Genomic DNA, 22,705 nt, shown 5'->3' on the forward strand with positions numbered 1-22,705 from the left:
TCAGGTTCTATAAGCAGAGTCAGATCAAGATAAAACGGATTTACCAAAAGGTAGGTCAGCGAACAAAACTAACAGTGAAGGTATTTAGAATCAACAGGTATCAGGATTATTAAAGGACTGAGAATTCCAAAAATATTGGCCTGTGATATGGCAAAGAGGCTAACAGTTTAACAAAACTGTGATAAGGGCTAAAAGCCAAGCAATTTTTATTCCTTAGGTGCTCCAAAAATTATCAATCACAATAGTCTTTCAGACTATTCTTTCCAATTATACAATGAAAGTAACCTTCACTCTTAAAAGGCAAACTAAAATTTGATGGGAGGCTTAAAATGTAAATCATGTGAGACTAACTAGGTTAGATCCAACAGATTTGGGCTGCAAAAATCTGGACACTAGCTAAATAGTAGCAAAAAGTTAGAATTGTCCATAAATTAGTACTGCTATCTAGTGATTTTCCAGACTTTTGTAGCTCAGATCAGGTAGCCTTCAGTAATGCAAATTCTTGAGAGTGAGATGTAGGAGGTTTGGTGTTTGAGTTTTTCTGCTGCCTAAGATTCAAAGCAAAGAGGAAGTCAATTCTTCTTCTTGATTTAAGATTATCCACAAAAGAGGGTTCTTTTTCAAAAATTAGGAAATTTTTACTCTTAAAAATGGATTGAGTAAGTCCCATGTCTGAAACTCTGGAAAAAATGATGTTTGTAAGACAACCATTATTACAGACAGTGCCAAACTAAAAGAATCATTAGTCAAAGTCTGTGTGGGTAGTTCCAGTATAAAAAAACAATTTATACTCTATCTGGATCATGATCTACAAAGGATTAAGTTATCAGTTATATACATCCTTTGATTTGTTAAAAATTAGGAGTTATTATTTGAATTGTCATAATTTTATTTTATTCAACCTTGTTATGTTGAAGTTATAGCTTAAACGAATATTTTAAAATAATATTTCAAATCTTATTAGGCAGTAAAATATAAATACAATAAAATAGTAATATTTATTTATTATTATTTTTTCAGATTTATTGACTGTCCAACTTCAAAACAATCTTCCACTATTGCTGATTAAGAGGGAGTAACCATTAATTCAAAAGGAAAAGGTATAATTATTTACCTTCTTTTGGTTGGTTGATTGATTGTGCCATCAAATTGTTTTCTACTAACAAAGGATAGTGAAGTTGTAAAGGCAATATATTATACACAGGAAAAATTGTCAAAATCAATTTTCAGGGGCCTCCCGTAGAAGATAAATAAGCAGCCACCATCCAAGATTAAATTTTGGCCTAGTGAAAGCCTAATAAACTACATTAATAAAAAGATTTTAATTTTGGCACTTCTTTTCTGATTTTTTTAAAGACATAACATAAAGCCTAACTTTTGGAAATAAAAAAGACTTCTTATTTTAAATGTGTTTCAATAAATAAAACGTGCTACTAATTTTTTTTTATGTAGGCAAATACAGAAGTCTTCACTTCTCCATTGTGGGGTGGAGACAGCAGCCAGAAGTGGGTTCAGCTCATGCAATCAGATGAAGGACTGAGCCTGTCAAAGCTAAATCCCGCCCCCGTTGCTAGGGGCTCCCAGCTTTGCTCAGTCCTTCAGACTGGACTGCAGTGTGGAATTTCTCTCCGTAGTTTTTCTACCCTTTCTCAATATTTTCGGATTCTTTTGGCTTTAAAAATTGGACTGTGATACTGACTATTCTTCTGCTTGCTGGACGCCTGATTATTTGAACAGTGAGGTGAATTTGCCTCCTTGCCTGTTTCCTCCCCCCTGGACTGTTGACGATCATCCTTCCACTGGTCAGTAAGTGGGGGTTGTGGAGCCTCGCGCCCCCATGGGGGAGGTGGCGATTTTCGCCACTTGGCTTTGACATCGACCTGCCCTATTTCTACTGAGCTAGCCTAGTTACCGCTGTGGAGTTGCTACGCTCCCTAACGCTGGTCGGACCGCCATTTTGAGAGCCACTTTTGCTGAGGGAAAAAATTTCTTGCAATTTGAATTGCCGCTTGTTGGCTTTCACAGCCTCAGCTGATTGTCGGACCTGCCTTAATTAGCAGATCCCTGGCCGCTTTGCTCACCCTTACCGGCTAGAGCAGCGTTTTCACCCTCCTGTCGCTTGGTCGGCTTTTGGGGTTTTCCTGTGGAGCTTCGCGTTCCCGTTGCTGCTGGGGCGTGTCCGCCATTTTGATTCACCGCGCAAGTCGTGGTTTCTGGCAAGGCATTTTCTGCTGTGGTTCTCAGGCTCTGAACATGTCGCAGGTCCCTGTTGAGGCTTGGCCAGGTTTATTGCCTCCAGGGCATTTATATCACTACTGCGCCCTCTATATCCTTAACACTGTGACACTGAGGTGCCCTGCTTAAAGACCATTTGTCTTTCTGTGGCTGGCGGCCATTTTATTGAGGCATAGCTGAGGGCAGTCCGGGAGCGGCCATTTTGTACTACTCAAGGGCTCTCTTTAATCGAGGCCTTTTCTTTTCCTGCCCAACATGCCTAAGGCAGTGGCTAAGAGCAAGCATGGGTGCAAGGCTGCGGTGCAACAACAGTCCCTAGACATCCACAGAGATTTGGGGACCAAATCCCTTTCTGAGGCTGACAACTTGGCTGTTTCCAAGTCCAAAAAGGCCCATTCACATGACAAGGGATCTGCTTCCATCCCATCACGTACTGAACGATGCAGGGATAAAGTTCTGAAGCAGTCAGGCAATATCATCAGCAGCCTTCACTCACCAGCAGCAGTGTCTCACTCTCTACTCCCTGAAGCAATGCCTCATCAGTCTCTTCCTACACCAGATCAAATCTCACTTCAGGATTGCCCTTTGGACATTCATAGTGCGGACTTGTGGGGCTCTGGCCCAGTTGCTGACTCTCTGGCACCTGCTCTTTCATCCCAGGCTCCAGTTGCTCAGCCTCCTCCCGGTTCGTACTTCTACGGAAGTCGGACCGGCTACTGAACATATACAGACTATTCTTCATACTGAGGACACTCAAAAGATGATTGCAGCTGCTGTGCAGCAGTCTTTGGCTGCACATAGATCTTCCAGATCCAAACACTCTGCGAACTTGTCGGTGGCATCAAACTCCTCCATCTCCTTGGCCGAGGAGGAGGAGGAGGACGAGCTGTTGTCTATAGCGGAATCTCACTCTCCTGCTCCTTCCTGTGTGAGCCAACCTTCAGCCTTTGGTGATGCTGATTTCCAAGAACCAGAGTTGTCCGAAGACGAGGGTCTCCCTCCGGATCAACCTCCCTTTACAGGCCTTTTTCCGCAGGCTCTGTATAAGTCTCTCCTGTTTAAAGCCGTGAATACGGCTCAACTTGGGACTTCCACTCAACCTACTCCTCCTACGACTGAGGGCACGCTAAATCCCTTATTTACAGAACCACCTAAACCGGTGACGGCCGTGCCTACTCTCCCTCTCTTTATGGACGTTATACGGAGGCAATGGTCCGCTCCTGCTACTGCTCCAGTACCATCCACCTCGGATAGGAAGAACTTCTCCGTTTCATCTGACTTGGCCTCCCTGCTCCAGGTTCCAACAGTGGATGCCCCTGTCGCGGCATTGCTGTCTCATTCTACAGTTCCAGGTGATCCTGAAGAAAACCTTCACCCGGAAGAGTGTCGCTCCGACCAAGTTCTCCAACGGGCTCAACTTGCAGCCACCTGGGCCATTCGATCGGCTACGACGGCCTCCTTTTTTAACCGATCGACCCTTCTCTGGCTTCGTCAGATCCAAGACAAACTGTCCACCAAGGACAACAAATTCAGACAAGACATCAACAAAATTGTGGCGGCAGTACAGTTCTCGGCTGATGCGACATTGAATGCAGCTCGCTTCGCATCCAAGTCGTTAGCTTCTACTGTGGCAGCCCGACGCCTGGTTTGGCTGCGTCATTGACCAGCTGACACCCGGCATAAATGGCGGTTGGCCTCCGTTCCGTTTCTGGGGGAGAAGTTGTTTGGGGATCCATTGGAGGCCTTCCTAATAGAAACCAAGGACAAGAGAAAAGTATTGCCCACGGTTTACCGTAGGGGGGAGTCCAGATACTCACCTTATTCCTCTCGCACCCATTTTCGTCCTTCAGACAGGGGTTCGGGATCCTCTCGTGGTACGAATAATTTTGTTCCCAGGCAGACGGGGTTTCAGGATAGACCTGGGAGGGGTAGGTCCTTTATGACTAGGCGGCCCTTTTGTTCCATCCGTCGCCATCATTAATAGTGCCCTCCCTCCTCCTGTGGGCGGCAGATTGGGCCTCTTTGCTGCTCTTTGGGATTGCACTACATCTGATTGCTGGGTCTGGGCTTCCATTCGATCTGGACTGGCCATCGAATTTGTCTCCACCCCCCCTTCTGTTTTTCTCCGCTGTCCCCGGTCGGGTAGCCCCGAGCGTAGATCCCTTATGGATTCGACTATAGATCACCTCCTTTCCATCAGGGCCATCCAACCTGTGCCCCAGAATCAATTGGGTCAGGGGTTCTACTCTCGGGTTTTCCTGGTACCTAAGTCATCAGGTGGGTGGAGACCTAATCTGGACCTTAAACGTTTGAACCGATTTGTAGTCTATAGAAGGTTCAAAATGTAATCTTTACGTTCTATCTTAGACAGCGTTCGGAGGGGCGATCTCCTCTGTTCAATTGATTTAACTGAAGCTTACCTTTATGTACCCATTCGACCTTCCCATAGAAATTTTTTATGTTTCTACTATGCAGGGAATCATTTTCAGTATAGGGCTTTGCCCTTTGGTCTTTCCTCAGTTTCCCGTAGTTTCACCAAGATATTGGCGGCTTTAGCCGTTTCTCTTAGGCTTAGGTCTATTCGTCTCCAGTGTTATCTGGATGACATCCTTATCATGTCTACTTCTACGCCTCAGGCCTATTCAGACCTTCACCTCACCATTCAGACCCTAGCCGCCCACGGTTTTTCCATTAATGTAGAAAAAAGCCATCTCGTCCCATCTATTAGAATCACACACCTTGGGGCGGTCATTGATTCTGTGGAGGGCAAGGTCTATTTATCCGGGGAATGCCAGGAAGGGCGCAGGGCTCTAGCGGCTCAGGTTAGTTGGGAGAAACGTGCTTCCCCTTTACTTTTATCTAAATTGTTAGGGAAGATGGTTTCGGCCGTTGATATTGTTCCCTGGGCCAGACTGCACCTGAGAGACCTTCAGTGGTTTCTTTTGCCTTTGCAGAAGGCGGGGAAAGGCACCTCGTCGACCAGAATTTCCATCCCCAGGGAGGTGTTGGCATCCCTTCGATGGTGGCGGTCCGAGGCCATTGCCAAGGGCTGTTTTTTCCTGGACTGTCGCTGGGTTGTTGTCACCACTGACACCAGCATGTTCGGCTGGGATGCTCACTGCGAAGCACAGGTGGCTCAGGGCACGTGGTCGGCCGCCGAAGCTTCCCGCAATATAAACTGGCTAGAACTACGAGCTGTCGTTCTCGCTCTCCGGGCCTTTCGTCATCTGGTGGCCGGAACACACGTATTGGTTCTCACCAACAACGTTTCAACAAAGGCCCACATAAATCGCCAGGGGGGCACCAGGTCCCGGTTGCTGATGTTGGAAGCCAGACAACTTTGTCTTTGGTCGGAACGCCACTTGATTTCCCTGAAGGCGGAACACATTTCGGGAAAGGCAAACGTACAAGCGAATTGGGTCAGTCGCCAGTCCATAGACCATTCTGAATGGCATCTGAATCCCTGTATCTTCCAGAAGTTGGCGAGTCACTTCGGCAATCCTGTTGTGGACCTATTCGCTTCACCTCAGAACGCACAGCTCCCCAGATTTTTCTCCCATTTCCAGGCACCTCAGGTGGAGGCGGTGGATGCTCTGCGCTCCCCGCGGCCTCCGGGTCTGCTTTTCGCATTCCCGCCGATTCCCCTCATTCCGAGGGTCCTCCGAAAGATTGTTCTGGAAAGGGCAGAGATCATTCTCATCGCCCCTTATTGGCCTCGGAGGTCATGGTTCGCCGATCTCATGCACTTATCAGTGGCTCTTCATTGGACACTTCTGTGCCCCTCTGATTGCCTCAGTCAGGGGCAGATTCTGCATCCGGACCCGCTGTGGCTGAGACTGACCGCTTGGAGATTGAGCGGTGCGACCTTCAACGAGACAACGTCCCTCCTTCAATAATTCAAACTATCCAGGCCTCTCGCCGCCCCTCCACGAATTGAATTTATTCATCAACGTGGCGGGCATTTTGTACTTGGTGCTCCTCCCAGGACATCTCACCGCTGGAGGCTTCAGTGATACAAGTCCTGAGATTTCTTCAGGCGGGCTTGGACAAAGGGCTCTCACCCAACACCTTACGGAGGCAGGTGGCAGCGATTTTGTCTGTTTTGACTTACAACTCTCCCCAACCTTTGTCTCACCAGCCACTTATACGACGTTTCCTACGGGGGGCCACCAACTTGTCTCCCCCGGTTCTTCATAGATATCCCACTTGGGACCTTGCATTTGTGTTAAACTCTCTTACTGAGCCACGATATGAACCGTTGTGGACGGTCAGTCTACGTCTTTTGTCTTACAAAGTAGCTTTCCTGGTGGCTATAACATCTGCTTGATGTATTTCAGAGATCGCTGCACTTTCTATGAGGGATGATTTGTGTGTCATGTGGACCGGGTTGTCCTTCGCCTCAACCCCACCTTCGTGCCTAAGATTAACTCTCCTTTTCACCGTTTACAGGAACTGGTCCTTCCAGATTTCTGCCCTCACCCGTCTCATCCGTTAGAACATCGATGGCACATGCTGGATGTCCGGGGGGCTCTTCGGATCTACTTGACAAGGACTGCGGACATTCATCAGTCTGAGTCATTATTTGTGTCCTTTCTCCCTGCTTCGCTAGGTGCCAAGGTGTCATCGTTGATGATTGGCCGTTGGATCCGGTACACGATCGCTACAGCATATGAACTTCGTTCCTTACCACCTCCTGCCACGGTGACGGCACACTCGATGAGAAGTGCTTCAATCTCAGCGGCCTGGTCCACTCAAGCTTCGCTACTCGATATCTGCAGAGCGGCTACCTGGACCTCTCCTTCCCCCTTTATTCATCATTATAAGATAGACAAATTTGCTTCTGCAGAGGCTGCCTTCGGGCGGAGAGTACTCCAGAGAGTTCGGGGGGACGGGGAGTTGCTTGCCCAGACTGTTCCCTCCCTAGACTTGGGACATTGATCTTGGGTATGTCCCACTTCTGGCTGCTGTCTCCACCCCACAATGGAGAAGGGACATTGGTCCTACCTGACACGCACCTTCTCGTTGGGTGGAGACAGCAGCCAGTCCCACCCTGTCAGTCTGGACATTAATGTGTTTCTTCTTCTGTTTTTATTCCACACGTCAAGCCTGTCTTCATCCTTCACAAAGCTGGGAGCCCCTAGCAACGGGGGCAGGATTTAGCTTTGACAGGCTCAGTCCTTCATCTGATTGCATGAGCTGAACCCACTTCTGGCTGCTGTCTCCACCCAACGAGAAGGTGTGTGTCAGGTAGGACCAAAGCCCCTTCTATGTTGATTTACTACATGTCAAAATCAATTTTCAGGGGCCTCCCATAGAGGATAAATAAGCAGCCACCGTCCAAGATTAAATTTTGGCCTAATAAACTACATTAATAAAAAGATTTTAATTTTGGCACTTCTTTTCTGATTTTTTTGAAGACATAACATAAACTTTTGGAAATAAAAAAGACTTCTTATTTTAAATGTGTTTCAATAAATAAAACGTGCTACTAATTTTTTTTTATGTAGGCAAATACAGAAGTCTTCACTTCTATGTTGATTTACTGTAAGTCCTACAGAGATGGATGTGAACAGAAGAGGTGGTTTTCCTGGCATCCTTCAACCATTCTGAAGTGAACTTGAGTAGCACAAAAAAGTGCTAGCTGAAAATGGAATTGGTAGAATTTTGTTTACCTGTTCCTTGCAAGACGGAAGTATCTGTCATTAACGGATGCTTTTGTCAGGAGGAACATAGGATCTGCATAGATTGGCATAGACTATGATATTGGGTTTAAAGCTACCAGAGATTCTATTAAACCGATAACAACCAAAATGGATCTGAATCTATGCAGCAGATCTCCTATCTTACACAGAGTGCCTCTTGACTATGCTATGAGCATTGGGGGCTGCTTTATGTTTCCAGACCTTTGAACCATCAAGACCAGTATTATCCACATGGCCATCAGCAGCTCTCTGACTGAGGCCTTTTGTCAACTCCAACTAAGAATATCATACTAGGATGGCAGTTCTAAATCTACCATCACTCGTAAGGTTTGCTACAATTTCACTTCACATCCCTCATAGGGTTTGTAACAAAAGTAGAGCAAGGGAAGAAACAGGTAATATTGCTGCTGTAGTCATGGTTGACTACAGCAGCACTGCTCTTTCTCTGAAGTTGGTTGAAATCTGTTAGAGAAACATGCTATGTAAGCCATTGAGAGTTGTTAGATTCTGGTGGAGTATGAGTTTAATGAATAAATAAAAGCAAAATTGGAATCTCCTTATGATGAAGTTCCAATATGACGTAGGAATTTATAAATGAATATCAGGTTGGCAAGAACCTTTAGCAGATTTAAAAAGAAGTAAAACAATATCTCAGCCCTAGGAAACATCGGGAAAAGAACCAAGTAGCCCTATCTTGATTCTGTATGGCACAAGAAAAGAAAAGGAAGGAAAGGAAAGGAAAGGAAAGGAAAGGAAAGGAAAGGAAAGGAAAGGAAAGGAAAGGAAAGGAAAGGAAAGGAAAGGAAAGGAAAGGAAAGGCAGACGAAAGCTCTGATGTAGCCCTTCCAATATTTTTTTCCTGACCTGCCTACCTCAAAGAGCCCAAAGAACCATAGATCAAAAAAGAACACTGCACATTACAGTGATACAGACTAGAAAAAATAGGAAAACCTGTTAACTGATGTCTCTGTCATAGTTAAATACAGATATGTCAGTCTTTTCATTGCTAATCCTAAAAATAATTGCCTCCCCAAGATCAAGGAAACGTTTGAAGCAAGAAACTGTGATAGCTTTGCATATGTCTTTTTGTCATAAAAACAGTGAGAAAGGCATCAAAATGGATTAACAGGTAGATAATGAAGGTTAACATAATAACAAAGCACAGACTAGACCCAACCCTTTGATTATTAGGCATTTCTGAGCATCAAGTACCAAGCTGAAGGTTAGTTTTCCAGAAGCCATGGCTTTCTAAATACTATCGTATAGTGACCACTATTACGAAGCAATCCAACCAGTGAAAAATGGGTTTAGTAAACTTTTCGCTAAAAATACTGAAACATAAGATTTTTATAAACATTATTGCTTATGTTTCTCTGACATTTGACATATAACCCAGTAGTCAAGCCATTACTTCTAACTAATTTTATCATATTCCACCATTTGTTGTAAAAGAACTTGCATTTAGAATCACACATTGCAAATTTTAGGTGCACTTATTGACGTTGTTACTATTGCTACAAATGAACTTAGAAATTAAAGGAAAATGGGTGTTTTAATTGTTTTTACATATTTGAAAGACTCAAAATGATTGCTAACAATTATAGGCTAGCTTACTAAATAGGCATTGCACTTACAATAAGAAATACTTTGTTAAATAACTTAGGCCAATTGTGTATCATCTTACTTCATTCTATTTCTATTGTCAAAAAGGGCTATAAAGCCACAGTAAACAGGATCATTACTACTATGTTTTCTATGTTCCTGCCAAGTTCAGGAAATCGGGAATCAAGGTGGTTCAATGAATACAGGTTTAATGCATGCCAACACTTTCTACAAGAATCTGAACTACTAATGGTCAAAGCAAATTGACAGTAGATAAGAGTCAATGGAATTCAAGTGGGTCTTTTGGACACAAAGGGACTCAAGACTGATGACATGCTTGACTCCTCCCTCGGGTTCAGCCTGGTCATGTCTTACAGTTCCACCATGTTTCCCTGAAAATAAGACCCGGTCTGGTATTTTGGGGGGCTCGGCTCCAAAATAAGCATTAGGATTTATTTTCAGGGAAACATGATATCAGGGTGATTAGCTTGGTTGAGCACTCTGCCCCCAGCAAGTGCACAGGGACCAACAGTATCTGGCAGCAGCTGCAGCCTGCTGGTCCTTGGTTGGCTCACTCTGGGGCATATATTTCCAATATATGACCCTCAAAGAATATAAATAGAAAGGAAAAAAATGGAAATCTGAACACGAGCAAAAGGACTTTCCTTTACTGCATCCTAAAATGGTTGAAGATGGTTGAGATTATTAGTACCTAGTAATCTCAACCATCCTTCAAAATACCTAAAGGATTAGAGCTAGGGTTAATTTCAGAGTGCAATTGGCAGTTTGTTATGTAAAGAATATCTATAGGGAAATCTGAGCAGCTACAGACTCCAGACGGCTAGAGAGGAGAAGTTTAACCCCTCCTTCTCTGCCACTTGTGACAGAAAACAATCACATATCTAGACAGCTATTTGCATTTCAAGGGAGCTTATTTGTGGTTCACTGAAGCCATGGTGGATTTTTACCCTCCTGTTCAGAAGTATTTTTCTCATTATCATAACAGGGGAGGGAAGAGTTAAATCTTCCTTCCATGCCTGTTCTGATGTCATTAATTACTAGCTCCACAGGCATACACAGGGACTGACACACAAACACACACACACATACACCTCTGATGCAGTTTTTATTTTTAAAATCCTAAATGCCTTACTGAAATTTTAGTTGTGTGTAGAAACTAGAGACTAGAAATCCTTTCCTCCCTCCTAAATTCATTTCTAGCTTATTTTATTTGTATCTTGCCTAATATGTGGAGCCAATAATGTATGTGGAATGTACATATGCAAACAAAGAAAGCATTAAGAATCTTTCAGGATGACAAATACCTTACTGAGCTCTTCTTGATAAGGTTAAGAAATGGAGGCTTTAGCTTCCTGGCAACAACCCTTTCCCCTTTGCAGCTTTCCTTGGAGACAGTAGGTTCTCATCTCCTTTCACAATAAAATATTATTTTTATAGATCCATTATTTTAGTTGCATCTCATTGTCACTGCATATTCATGCAGTTATGACATTATGTCATTGTTATGAATGTATATAAAAATACTAGATAAATCATCCTAATGAGATAAACAATCAATAGAACTGCCTCTTAATCATCCAAGACACCATTTGTGACCTGGATACATTATAAATACACACTGCAGATTGCAGCAATATTATTCAGCTAGGTAAATCCCAACAAACTCAGTCACTGTTTAGAATCAGGCCTCAGTATGTAATGCAGAGGTCACCTCATTGGACCAGCAAGACTTCATAGTGTGCAGGTAAAGCGGGTAAGATTCTGACAAGTCTTGTTCATTGGTAACTACTTTATTCCACTGTTTCCTATCTTTAGTCAATGGCATTAATTCTGTTTCTAATTAGAATTGCACAATTTAATTCTTCTGCTCTGGGCTATACCAAAGATATGGTTCATGTAACAGCAGCTTGGAGCATGCATGCTCCTTGTAATCACGCAACCAATGCTTCAAGAGCCAGTACTTCTGATGTTACAAACTGCAGTTGGGCATACACCAGGGATCATTTCCCCAGCATGCGAGATGATCAGTCTGTGAACCCCCTGCTGTGTTTTCCCAGTTGAAACCAATCTCTTTGCTGCTTTAAAAGAGCTATGCTTCTGTTAACAGTGATGACTCAGTACATTATTGTGGATTTTTCTCCTTCTGTGAGTCAAATGTCATATACAACTGTCAGTGGGAATTTCTATTCTATTTGTTACTCCTCAGCTATTTTTTAACTCTGTGAATATATAGTTAGGGACATGCATACATATGAATACCACCTATACATATAATCCTTCCATAAATATTCAGATTAACACAGAACTTCAAAAAAGGGCTCTGGGGCAAATGGGAACATTAATATAACATTTGTTTCAACTCTTTAAAACAGCTGCATCATATAGTTGCCACTTAATCCCTACAACCAGCATAGCTACTTTAAAGACCTACTGATAGTACTACATCGTCACCCACAAATATAAGTAAAATTAAGAGTCTTCCCCTCCAAATTTAATATAAGCAATCACTTAGATTAAAGTTTCCACCATCTTTGGCAGTATTTTTTAAAAATATATCAATCAGTCTTTGCCGAACAATAATCTGAAACGGATTTAGGCAGAGGTATGCTAATGTTAACACAAATTAATTTTAGATACCTTTCATGATTTCTAATAAGAATTTTTTTCTTCTTATATATGCAAATGATTTCACAATATGGTATTCATCATGTGACAAAAGAAAACCATTTCGCTAACTGATGGCTACCAGTCAGAATAGTTATACTAACAAATACGTACATGGATAAATCCATTGAGCATTTCCAAAACAATCGGTGGATTCACAAATTATGATAAATTATATCATTTGTTCAGTTTAATTTAGTAAGTTGTATAAAACCAGCTGTCGTGTTATTTATTTATTTTTTTAAATGTGAAAAAAGCCTTGGATTAATTGTGATATGCAAACCCTGCAGTTGAAGCACTCCTGGACAGGTTCCTGAGTGATGCCTGTATGAAGTTTCTCCCTTACCAAAAAAAAAAAAAAGGAAAAACAGGGAAGGCAAGGCATTGAAATTTATAAAGACCTCTGAACTGGCAATTCTTTGACTGTAATAAAGCTAAGAAGACGCCATTGCTATCTTTTTATTAGCCAAGGAGGCACTACAAGCAGACTTTCAATGTTGTTGTTGTTTTTAAAAAAAACTGAAGCAAAGATTTCATCTCACCAGCAACCTCTTAAAGGTATTTAACAGAAAACAACCACTCTAACTATAACTAAGTATCTCTGTAGGAAGACATACAAAGAGTTTAATTTAGCAACAGTCTGCACCATAAAATATTAGTCAAGTGCTAGCATAGCCATTAATACTCTTTTTTAACAGAAGGCAATTTCACAGACTCATTTACCAACTGGAATCTCCCAAGTCTAGTTGGTAATTGTTTTTTTTTATTCAGCTCTGTAAATTCCGTTTAGTGCTTTTTAGCTGTTTCTTAGCATAAATGCATTGAATGTTGTTAAATTGGATTAATAGCTTTTATATGTACTATATATTATGCATTTGTTTAACTGGAGGTGTTCCAACTTATATTGCTGCTATCTCTTTTTAAAAATGCCATCTTATTTTGCTGTTTTAATTTTATGGACTTTTTCTTTTGGAAATACTTTATACAATAAATGTTTATGAACTATGCCTTGTAAATAGTTATATATTTAATATAGGAAGTTGGATTATTGGCCATTCCTAAGCTTAAATCCTTTTGTTTTTGCCTCAAGCAACCTAGGGAACCAACCAATTTATGAGAGTTAAAATCTAAATGATAAATCACAAACATCTTGTAGTATTTAATCAAATTATGTTTCTAGTATGACTAAGATATGAAATTAAAACATTATGCTACAGCCCAATATTTTTAGGAAGTTCCTCTGCATGCCTCAATATTGTTTGTGAACCTAAATTTCCTTCACATTACCATGTAGACCTACCAACAAACTTCCACAAGTACCTATTAAGGGCAGAGATTCGGTTAGAGTGATGGTGGTACTTAAAAGTTGGACATCAAATGTCAATTTGAAAGGAGGAACAAATTTCTCCTACAGAATCAAACATCCCTATTCCACAAATTAGTGACCACTATTAGCCACAGAGTGATTAGACATACTTTAACACAAGTTTTTCTTCCTGTAACAATCAACATGGTATAATATGCAATAGAGCAGATTCATGTACTGTACAGTAGGGTTTTACTACATTATTTCTAAGATCCCTTCCTTTTATTACATTTGATGGTTCTGATATAGCTCTGAAATTGGGAAGGACAGGGAAGAAGATTCAAAGCAGGAAGTGGAAGAAGATGGAGAAGAAAAAGGGAAAGGATTTCAAGAAAACGCTACTTTGATCATCAACATATGCAATTTGAGTTCTAAAGAATAAACACTGGGGCATGACAGTATTTCTGAATATATAAGAATATGTTTACGTCAACTCAACTTTCAAAGAAATTCAATTGTAATACAGATAAAGAGTTTGTGAGTTTCCTTGTGAATAATATTTAGCATACTTAATTTTACATCATGAAAAACATACCAGAAAAATACTGAGAAATCAACTCTTCCACAGTTCAAATATTGAATTCCTTCTTTTAAAGGAAAACCGTTTAAAGATATTCATTGCTGTGTTTTAAGTCTGGCAATTGAAAATTTTAATATGCAACCTGAATTTATATATTGGTGTTGATCTAGTTATAGTCATGACAAATCAAATTGTAAGCAGAAGAACAAATGAATTGTAATTAACTTACATCTCATTGCTTTCAGTGGAAATTAGCCTGCAATCCTACAGTTAAATATTAGCAACAGGTTCTGATTAAGTAAATTGATTTTCAGTAATATAGCATAGTTGGGTTGCATATTAGCTATAAATGTTTATTCTTAAAGCTTACCAACTTTTTAAGATTTTTTGTTTTGCTATGTAGAAACAAAATCCTTTATATTCTTTACTCTGGATTTCAGCTTGACATTCTAGTGAACAGTTCTAAGAATTATCACTAGCATAGCTCCCAGCATGAATTGTCCTGTTTCCCTGTTATTGCAACACATTAATAAAAACTGAACAATATTTGCAGGTTTTGTGAGATATAAATAGCGATTCAGATTTAATCTTGCAGTTGTTCATTCTGCAAACAAGTTTATGTTTTCCATCTTATACCAAATGTGCTCTTGACATTTGCATACTAGATATATTTTATTTGGAAGTTTTATTTCTGAAGCCTATATTATTTGCTTCTTCTTGGACAAAAAGTTGTCAAATAACTTTTTATATTCTCTGATATGGAGCATAGAATTATCAGGGGTTCCCCCACCCCTTCGTCCCCTAGAAAGGAATACTCAAAACTATCACTCTTCCTGCAGATGTTTCATTTTGGGTGCAATACATCAAACACTAATAATTATGCTACTCACCAGTGCTTTTATGTAAAATTGCATCTATTTTTATTTTAATAGGAAATACATATTTAGCTGAGGCTTCTAATATAGTTCAGTGGAGCAGAGTCCCTATCCCATAGCATTTAAAGTGATTCTTTTGAAATAACCATCATGACAAATTTATATACCACTTTTCCTTTCTTTTGTTGCTTAATATAAAAGAACGTAACAAAACAATAAAAATGCACTTTTAGCTGTATTACAAATAAACCAATTGTCATTATAATAACATTGCAATTATTTGAAAACAGTTTGGAATCTTTGGTAATTTTTAATGCCTTCATGAAGTATTTACTAAAGAATTGCCTTTCACTGAGATTGACATTCAAAGGCAAAATACAATTCAGAGTGTACCTGATTAGATATAGCCCCTGTCTAAGGCACTTTAAAGCAACTCCCTCTTCTTTCTCGCATGATGAGAAAAGTTATATTTCTTTCCGGCAGGTGGTCTATGCATAGTAGACACTCTCCAATGCATCTTTTACTCTTTTAATCCTAATTATTGCATGGTGTATCTATTGTATTTAATTTTGACTTTGGTTGGCAAAAATCAGCTGGGAAGGTCACAAATGGTGATCATATGACCCCAAGACACTGCAACTGTTGTAAATATAAGCTGAGTGCCAAGCTCCTGAATTTTGATCATATAACTGTGGGGAGGCTGCAACTGTCATAAGTATGAGGACTGATAGTAAGTCACTTTTTTCAGTGCCATTATAACTTTGAACAAATGATTGTAAGTTGACAACTATCTGCAAACTGAAAATAAATGTCTGAGATACTAATGATTTTTTTTTGGTACTGTACCAAGATGCTAACAAACCATTATATTAAATTACTGTTACTACTTGTAGTACTATGATGGATAATGGATCCAATGACACTTCCAACTCTTATTATTTTAACATTTTATGCAGTGCAGTGCAGTGAGTATATACTAATCATGGTAACAGAAAAACAAAGTATTGTTTCCGCCAAAAAAATGACAAGCCTGAACTGAATTTCCAACACCATATATAAATCAAACATGATGAATAAAAACTGTTCTATTTCTTACATGAAATTTGATGTGACTGACAAAAAATGCTGATAAAGAAAACCAGCTTAACTGATAAATTCATATTTCTTTCTATACAAGAAATTGTCCTTGACTTTCAAATATAGTCTGTTTTGCTGTGATTTCCCACAGAAACAACTCATGAAATCTCAATCAGTGAGATTTCTTCCTGTTTCTTCTTCAGCAGTCACACATAAATCAGAAAAAAACTAAAGTTCCTTACACACCTTCACTCAAATAACTCTTTAATTTATATCTAAGGAAGTTTATAGCTAGCCTGTATATAGCCTGTATCGGTGTATCTATCACCAGTGACAGCCACAGGTAAATCTCATATTGGAATTGCTGTTCCAGTCTAAAATGGATCCTTTCTAATATTGTACTCAGCTGTTTGGTTTATGAATTTTGTAGTGTTAGGGTACCATTCAGAAATAAGAAAAGAACAGAGATTAGATATGTTTTCTGAAACTGTCTTTTCTTTCAGGTTGCTGGCATGACTGGAAAAGAGAAACCTTTAAAAATATATTTCCAAAATTGATCTTTGATATATTTCATATAAAGCATATGTGTGTTTGTAAATGGAAAAAGAGATATACATACAGTCATATGCAAGGGGCAACTGGACTTTCTGGTTTTTCTTTGAAGACATTTCGCTTCTCATCCAAGAAGCTTCTTCAGCTCTGCTTCTTGGATGAGAAGCAAAACATCTTCAAAGAAAAACCAGAATGTCCAGTTGCCTCTTGAAAAAGCACCTTTGGGACAACCATGACTGGGATGATTGAGACTCTCCATAGACATACAGACATATATACTCAAACATGCACACATAAGATGACAGTTTATGTGAGATGGAAAGTCAAGTTCAGCCAGGCAATTATCTCTTGTTGATAGCAGATCATTTCCTCTACTAAATTCAGAAATAACTTCGTTGGATATAAGTTACTGCTTTTCAGGAATGCTGGAGTTTATGTTCCTGCCTTTTATGAGCATATTTATTATAATCTGTATGGTTCGGAATTTCTCTTTCTCTTCTTTTTATATCTTGGATTTATATACTATTTTATGTGTAACATGGGAGAAGATATTTGTTATATAAAAGGTAGAAGATTATACATAGCCAGGGAACAGTGCCAGAAATCATATCCATATCTTGTTTTCTATAGCAGTAGCTCAAACTATTATATTTTTAGGTAAGGCAATACTTACAAGTTACTGATCAATATAATGAACAGCAACGATCAAATATACAGAATAAAACATAAACAGAAGTAAAGTGAGAAAATTTAATCTAAGTTTATTTATGAAGTAGTTTTAAATCCCAGTGAACCAAAAAAGGATTTACTTCAGACTAATCAGTCTAGGCTTAAAGAGATTTAATTGCTTCTGAGTAAATAATGTTCATATAAGACTTCAGTACAATGGGTTGAAATTATGGCTAAGATACTGAATTATTACTAAATGGAATCAAAGATAAATAGAAAATGCTATAGCAATCCTAGCTGAAGTATCCATTGAAAATTAAATTAAGCTGTTGGATTTATCCATTATTTTATGTCTGTTCTTAAGTCTTCTTTTGTAGAAATGTCAGTGAACAAAATCATTCTAGGTTCCTCAACCTCAACAATTTTAAGATTATGGAATTGAACCCCAAGAGCTTTCCCTTCTTGTGTTCTAGAGGGACCTTGGAGAAGATATTTGTTACATAAATGGTAGGATGATTATACATACAGAGAAGAGTGCCAGAAATAATATCCCTATATCAACTATAAGACACTTGTTTTCTACAACAGGTGGCAATTGTGTCTAGGTACAGGTTAATCTTGTATGCTATTTGTGCTCTTTCTTCAATCAGGAGGCCCTTCAAATAGTCAGTCATGTCCTAGTCACCTCATGACTGGATTATTGCTATGCACTTTACATGAAGCTGCCTTGAAGAGCCGTGGTGGCCCAGTGGTTAGAATGGAGTTCAATTCTGAACAGTTCAAGGTTGACTCAGCTTTCCATCCTTCCAAGATCAGTAAAATGAGGAGCCAGATTGTTGGGGGCAATATGCTGACTCTGTAAATCACTTAGAGAGGGCTGTAAAACACTATGAAGCAGTAAATAAGTTTCAGTGCTATTGCTATTGCTATCTAGAAGCTACAGATGGACTGTATGGACAATTGTATGGACAACTCTCACTATGTCTATGTGTCATCACTGCTATACAAGCTACATTAGATGCTGCTAGCTTCTGAATGCAGTTCAAGGTGCTGGTCATGGCATAGGTCCTGGATATCTGAGGGACCACTTATCTACAATTGCTTCTGACTGCCCAATACATTCCAGCAGAATAGATGCACTCCAGGTCCCCACCATTTAAATATTCCTTTTCTGTCCTGCCCCTTCTCTGGAATAGCATCAACTCTGAAGTTGATGTTTAATATTTTGTTCAATGGCCCCTGTTTTGCTTTGTCGATTTTGCTGTCCATTAGATTCTTTAAGTCTGGGCTGTCTGTGTGATTCAATATCTTTAGTTGCTTTTGTGTCTTTGTTTTGTACACAGCCAGAGTCCACTGAAATTGAATGATCGATAAATTTAAATTAATATTCATAGCATTTTAGGCTTATATAACTCTCCATAGCCTTTACAGCACTTTCTGGGCAGCTTAGAATGTAGAAGCATTATTTGCATATTTTCTCCAATAATCTGGGTCCTCATTTTACTGATCTCGGAAGGATGAAAGGCTGAATTAACCTTGAGGATTAAACTCCAGACTATGGCCAGAATTTGCCTGCAGTACTACACTGCACCACTGATTAAATAAACCATAAGTAACAGACATTGAAGAACCCCAAAGCATCATCGCAGTATTGAAAACATGGACTATGCTCTTAAACTAAACAAAGGAGATGGTAAGATTAGGAAAGAAAACATTAACTGAGCCGCCCTGTGAAGAAAATGTATACTCATTTTTTCCAATAAGTCTGTGTTTGTATATGTACATTTATAAATTAACCTATGAAGATGTGGAATGGTACTGACCTAAGAATAAAGCATAGATTAGCAATACAAACAGGACAGAAACAAGCCTGAAACAGCTGCAGTTATTTTTCCCTTCTCCTTCTCTCAGTCTCTGAAAAATCAAACGTTCAAATCACTGTTACAATAAAATATATTTTTTTCCTACAAATCAGGGTTGCAAATGTTACAATCTGTTGTAACAACCCTGTTGTAATGTTTGAAACAAATGGTTTCCCCAAATCATCTTTTATTCGATTTTGATGATATGAGAAAGTTTTCTCACCAACTGTAGGCATACGCTTCTTCTGTTATACTGGGAACTGGGGATGGGAGCCAAACTTGTGCAAAAGTATGGTTACCATTATATTTAAATGTTTCTTATCTTCCAGTTTGTCTCCCTGGAAGAGCAATTGCAGAGAAATCTGGTTGGATTTATCCTGTGCATGTACAGAAAAAAATGTTTTTCACAGTATCAGCTAAGTCTGTATATAATTACAATCTTATTGATGAAATGTTAGCCTATAATCTATTAAAACAATTACATGCATTTAAAATTTAAAGCACTGGCAAACAGTTTATGCTTAGATTGGATGCTATGTGGATGCCATATGTTTATTTTAGGCTTAGGGTAGGAAATATCTGTGGTTTTATACTTATCACTATGTGGTAATTGTTGGCATATGCTGATTGTTTAATCACTGCTGCTCTACAGCAGCTGATCTCTTTGCCCTTCTTTCATTTGTGATTTATATTTACTTTCATTAGACTTGCTTAGCTCATTAATCACGTTTATGTTCTTTTCTATTAAACTTAATATATAAATATACAGAAATAAAGTCAATAAAAAATGTAAATGGCAATGTTTTAGTTCTGTATATCGATATAGGCAAGTAGATAGGTGGATGTCCTTAGTAGGGTCATATATTAATGTGGAACATGCAAGTAACTTGTAGGGCAAATATTAATATTGGTGTACTACACATTTTCATTTGCTGTTTTTCAGAACAGTGAGCACAACAACTAGATTGAATGTCTACTTTTGCAATAACAAAGTCTGCCTTATATATTAGTTAGCTTGATTTATCTCCTCTCTATCTACCTACAATATCTATCTATCATCTATCTATCTATCTATCTATCTATATTGAATAAAAGTATTTCAAATCTTAATGTCTTATTTTTTTATTTTATTTTATTTTATTTTATTTTATTTTATTTTATTTTGCCACTCTATATTGCCTCCTATTCACACATGGTGACTCAAGGCGGTTTACAGAATATAAAACCTCATATAAAAACAATAAAACTAATAAAAAAAGAGGAATATAATAAATTAATATAATAAAATCACCCCACCCCTCACCCCCATTCCTGGTGACAGTACCTCACACTAGCCATTTAATGGGTTCCATCCCACTCTGGGTTCCCCAGGCCCACTGGCAGAACCAGGTCTTCAGTGCCTTCCAGAAGAGTGCTAGAGTGGGGGTCATTCTAATCTCTGGGGGGTATGATGTTCCAGAGAGAGGGGGCCACCACAGAGAAGGTCCCACCAGGTGTATCTCCCTAGGAGATGGAACCAGCAACATTCCCTGCCTTCCCACTCTGATAGGTCAGGTAGATGTGACCAGCAAGAGACGGTCCCTCAGATAATCTGCCATGAAGAGCTTTAAAGGTAACAACCAGCACCTTGAATTGCACCCAGAAGGAAATCAGCAGCCAATTCAGCTTTCGCAGGAGAGGTGATACATGTGTATACTGGGGTCTGCACAAAACCATGCGGGCTGTTGCATTTTGCACCAACTGGAGCTTCTGGATGCTCTTCAAGGCAGCCCCATGTATAGCATGTTACAATAGTCAAGACGGGAAGTGACTAGGGCATGAATGACTGTGAGTAGGGATTATGGTCCGGGAAAGGACGTAACTGGCACACAACCCGCAGTTGTGCAAAGGCCCTCCTGGCCATGATCACCATCTGCTCTTTGAGCAGGAGTCATGAGTCCAGGAGAACTACCAAATTATGCACAGGGTCTGTTTGGGGTAGTGCCACCCCATCCAAGACCATAAGTGGCAATTCTCCCTGAGCCAACAAATCCCAAACTCAGAGCATTCAGTCTTGCCAGGGTTTAGTTTCAACCTGTAGCTCCCCATCCAGCCCCTAACAGGCTCCAGGCACTGCAAGAGAGAGGACACAGCATCGCTTAACTCACCACGGGCCAAGACATACAGCTGAGTATCATCAGCGTAATGGTGATACCTCAGTCCATGGTGATGGATGATCTCACCCAGCAGCTTCATATAAATGTTGAACAGGAGCAGAGAGAGTACCGAGCCCTGCGAAACCCCGCAAAGCAGTGGGTGAGGGCTGGATCTATCCCCTCTTATCAACATTGACTGAGAGTGGCTGCAAAGGAAGAAAGTGATTTATTGGTTCATATATATAATGAAATATGTTATATGTTGTTTTTCTCCATAATCATTTAGAATAGTAATCATGTATGACTTCAGATTCTAAAATCACATATTATATTATTATATTTTAATCATTACATTATGATATTATAATTTTATTTTATTTTATAAGCTCATATTCTAATATATAACAAACATATACTAAAATATTATAAGTAGATATTACACATTATAAGCACATATAAAAGGACACTTATTTAGATGGCTCCACTATTGAGGTGGATGTATAAACACACTCTCTGCTTGGGTTTGTTTGTATGTATTTTTAGTGTTAATTATTTCCATTGTTAATGCTGTTTTTATATATTTTTAAATGTCTGTTTTTTGTATAGGTATTCTTTCTATTGACTATTGTATGCCACTTCTCTTGACATGATGGTTACATAAATTTGATTAATAAATAAATATTAAAAAGTGTAACAATTTCTACGGTATCTACAAATCTTGATATCCAGCATACCCAGTACAACCTTATGCATGTTTACTCTGAAATAATTCCTGGTAGTTTCATTTGACCTCCTCTGCATAGATCTTTAGATTTTTCAATAGTGCTTTCATGCCAGAAAAAAATTCACACAGATGGCTTACCTCTTTTAAAATACATATATTTGGAACCATTCAGTATGCATCCAGAATTGCAATTCAATTTTTTATTTGTTGCATAGACTAATAAATATTTGTTGCATATTTGATGGCCAAGAATATAAATGCATATGATTTTTTTAAAATAGTCAGTTGATGCAGCGACAGTCAAGATGATTATTTTAGAAACATGATAGTCTATATGGAGAACAGAAATTAAACATTTTAGACATGCTACAAAATGACAAAAATGGGCAGCAAAGCTAAATCAAGTAAAGATCAGCTTTAATTTCATTGGCTGGGGAATTAACCTAGATTGATTTGCCCCTTGGAAAAACAGTGACCACAATGCTTTTACATTTACTGTTTACTCATTTAATCCTGTCAATATAGTATCCTCAGAAGAGCCTTTAAAATTTATTTTTCTTAAAAAACAAAAATACATTTCCAAGAATATAGTCACTTGAAAATGTAAGGACTTCTATTGTCGTTATGCACAATAAGGTACATTGTAAGGACAGAGTCTTTCCTTTAATATAAATATGAGTGTATAAGATGTTGTGGAACGA

The 22,705-nt window shown here is 39.2% G+C and overlaps 1 long non-coding RNA gene across 1 annotated transcript; it reads left to right on the forward strand.

Moving 5' to 3' along the window:
- The first annotated feature begins 1,019 nt into the window (after window positions 1-1,019).
- Window positions 1,020-13,989, forward strand: LOC117679116 (uncharacterized). Its single transcript, XR_004595284.1, has 2 exons — window positions 1,020-1,100; window positions 13,840-13,989. It is a non-coding gene; the product is annotated as an uncharacterized LOC117679116 (long non-coding RNA).
- The last annotated feature ends 8,716 nt before the right edge of the window (window positions 13,990-22,705 follow it).

Source organism: Pantherophis guttatus, chromosome 2 (genome assembly GCF_059756535.1).
Source record: "Pantherophis guttatus breed Tessera chromosome 2, ASM5975653v1, whole genome shotgun sequence".
Classification (NCBI taxonomy): Eukaryota; Metazoa; Chordata; class Lepidosauria; order Squamata; family Colubridae; genus Pantherophis; species Pantherophis guttatus.